This window comes from Arachis ipaensis, chromosome B3, assembly GCF_059453495.1.
Source record: "Arachis ipaensis isolate K30076 ecotype BB chromosome B3, ASM5945349v1, whole genome shotgun sequence".
Lineage (NCBI taxonomy): Eukaryota > Viridiplantae > Streptophyta > Magnoliopsida > Fabales > Fabaceae > Arachis > Arachis ipaensis.
Window position 1 is genome coordinate 18,579,455 of NC_142438.1, and position 3,387 is coordinate 18,582,841.

General features: G+C 42.9%; 1 non-coding gene across 1 annotated transcript; it reads right to left on the minus strand.

Moving 5' to 3' along the window:
* Window positions 1-607: 607 nt before the first annotated feature.
* Window positions 608-715, minus strand: LOC148569964 (small nucleolar RNA R71). Its single transcript, XR_015908088.1, has one exon. It is a non-coding gene; the product is annotated as a small nucleolar RNA R71 (small nucleolar RNA).
* Window positions 716-3,387: the final 2,672 nt, after the last annotated feature.

The window sequence follows — 3,387 nt, forward strand, 5'->3', positions numbered from 1 at the left end:
AGGGATCCCTATACTGTGGTATAAAGGACCCATATTATTATTATTATTTTTGTGCGCCCTCTTCTTTGTCATATGAGCAGGAGCAAGGACAAGAACATTCTTGTTGAAGCAGATCTATAACCTGAAAGGACTCTGAAAAAAAAAATTGAGAGAAGCTAAATTACAACAATCCAGAGATACCCTTTCAGAAATTTTCGAACAGGAAAAGGATATGGCAGCCGAAAATAATAATAATGCAAGGAAGATGCTTGGTGACTTTACTGCACCTAATTCCAATTTACATGGAAGAAGCATCTCCATTCCTGCCATTGGAGCAAACAATTTTGAGCTGAAACCTCAATTAGTTTCTCTGATGCAGCAGAACTGCAAGTTTCATGGACTTCCATCTGAAGATCCTTTTCAGTTCTTAACTGAGTTCTTGCAGATATGTGATACTGTTAAGACTAATGGAGTAAATCCTGAAGTCTACAGGCTCATGCTTTTTCCTTTTGCTGTAAGAGACAGAGCCAGATTATGGTTGGATTCTCAACCCAAAGACAGCCTGAACTCTTGGGATAAGCTGGTCACAGCTTTCTTAGCCAAGTACTTTCCTCCTCAAAAGCTGAGCAAGCTTAGAGCTGATGTTCAAACCTTCAGACAGAAAGAAGGTGAATCCCTCTATGAAGCTTGGGAAAGATACAAACAGTTGACCAAAAAGTGTCCTTCTGACATGCTTTCAGAATGGACCATCCTGGATATATTCTATGATGGTTTATCTGAGCTATCAAAGATGTCACTGGACACTTCTGCAGGTGGATCCATTCACCTAAAGAAAACGCCTGCAGAAGCTCAAGAACTCATTGACATGGTTGCTAATAACCAGTTCATGTACACTTCTGAAAGGAATCCTGTGAGTAATGGGACGCCTATGAAGAAGGGAGTTCTTGAAGTTGATACTCTGAATGCCATATTGGCTCAGAATAAAATATTGACTCAGCAAGTCAATATGATCTCTCAAAGTCTGCATGGAATGCAAGCTGCATCCAACAGTACTCAAGAGGCTTCTTATGAAGAAGAAGCCTATGATCCTGAGAACCCTGCAATAGCAGAGGTAAATTACTTAGGTGAACCTTATGGAAACACCTATAACTCAACATGGAGAAATCATCCAAATTTCTCATGGAAGGATCAAAAGCCCCAACAAGGCTTTAATAATGGTGGAAGAAACAGGTTTAACAACAATAAACCTTTTCCATCATCCACTCAGCAACAGACAGAGAACACTGAACAAAATGCTTCTAATTTAGCAAATCTAGTCTCTGATCTATCCAAGGCCACTGTAAGTTTCATGAATGAAACAAGATCTTCCATTAGAAATTTGGAAGCACAAGTGGACCAGCTGAGTAAAAGGATCACTGAAATCCCTCCTAGTACTCTCCCAAGCAATACAGAAGAGAATCCAAAAGGAGAGTGCAAGGCCATTGACATAAGCGCCATGGCCGAACCTGTGAGGAGAGGAGAGGACGTGAATCCCAAGGAGGAAGACCTCCTGGGACGTCCAGTGGTCAATAAGGAGCTTCCCTCTGAGGAACCAAAGGACTCTGAGGCTCATCTAGAGACCATAGAGATTCCATTGAACCTCCTTATGCCCTTCATGAGCTCTGATGAGTATTCCTCTTCTGAAGAGAATGAGGATGTTACTGAAGAGCAAACTGCCAAGTTTCTTGGTGCAATCATGAAGATGAATGCCAAACTATTTGGCATTGATACTTGGGAAGTTGAACCTCCCTTGTTCATCAATGAACTAAGTGATCTGGATCAACTGACATTGCCTCAGAAGAGACAGGATCCTGGAAAGTTCATAATACCCTGTACCATAGGCACCATGATCTTTAAGGCTCTGTGTGACCTTGGTTCAGGAATAAACCTCATGCCCCTCTCTGTAATAGAGAAACTGGGAATCTATGGGGTACAAGCTGCTAAAATCTCACTAGAGATGGCAGACAGCTCAAGAAAACAGGCTTATGGACAAGTAGAGGACGTTTTAGTAAAGGTTGAGGGCCTTTACATCCCTGCTGATTTCATAGTCCTGGATACTGGAAAGGAAGAGGATGAATCCATCATCCTAGGAAGACCTTTCCTGGCCACAGCAAGAGCTGTGATTGATGTTGACAGAGGTGAAATATTCCTTCAATGGAATGAGAACTCCCTTGTGTTTAAAACTCAAGGATCTCCCTCTGCAACCATGGGGAGGAAGCAGAAAAAGCTTCTCTCAAAGCAGAGTCAACCAGAGCCCCCACAGTCAAACTCTAAGTTTGGTGTTGGAAGGCCACAACCAAACTCTAAGTTTGGTGTTGAACTCCCATATCCAAACTCTAAGTTTGGTGTTGGAGAGTCTCAACAAAGCTCTGCACATCTGTGAGGCTCCATGAGAGCCCACTGTCAAGCTATTGACATTAAAGAAGCGCTTGTTGGGAGGCAACCCAATGTTTATCTAATTCTTATTTTTATTGTTTTTCATGTTTTCTTAGGTTCATGATCATGTGGAGTCACAAAATAAACAAAAAATTCAAAAACGGAATCAAAAACAGCAGAAGAAAAATCACACCCTGGAGGAGCATCTGTCTGGCGTTCAAACGCCAGAACAGAGCATAGTTCTGGCGCTGAACGCCCAGAATGGGAGCATCCTGGCGCTGAACGCCCAGAACAAGCATGGTTCTGGCGTTCAACGCCAGAAATGGCAGCAAATGGGCGTTGAACGCCCAAAATGGGCACCAACCTGGCGCTGAACGCCCAGAGTTGTGTGCAAGGGCATTTTGCATGCCTAAATTGGTGCAGGGATGTAAATGCCTTGACACCTCAAGATCTGTGGACCTCACAGGATCACCTCAGGATCTGTGGACCCCACAGGATCTCCACCTACCTCCACTCACTCTCTTCTCTCTTCTCAATCATCCTCTATTCCCAATAAACACTCTTCCCTATTAACTCTTTACCACTCACATCCAAACACCCACTTTCCTTCAAAATTCAACATCTCTTTCCCACCCAATCCCACCCATATGGCCGAATACACATCTCCCTCCATCTTCTCCATATCTTCTTCTTATTCTTCTATTCTTTCTTCTTTTGCTCGAGGGCGAGCAACATTCTAAGTTTGGTGTGGTAAAAGCATAGCTTTTTTTTTTTCCATAACCATTGATGGCACCTAAGGCCAGAGAAACCTCTAGAAAGAGGAAAGGGAAGACAAAAGCTTCCATCAAGGGTCTATAGCTCAGTGGTAGAACATTTGACTGCAAATCAAGAGATCCCTGAGATACCTCAGGGGATACATTTTCTTCCACACAATTATTGGAAGCAACTAAGGGTGGAACATCAAGAGCACTCCATCATCCTTCATGAAATCAG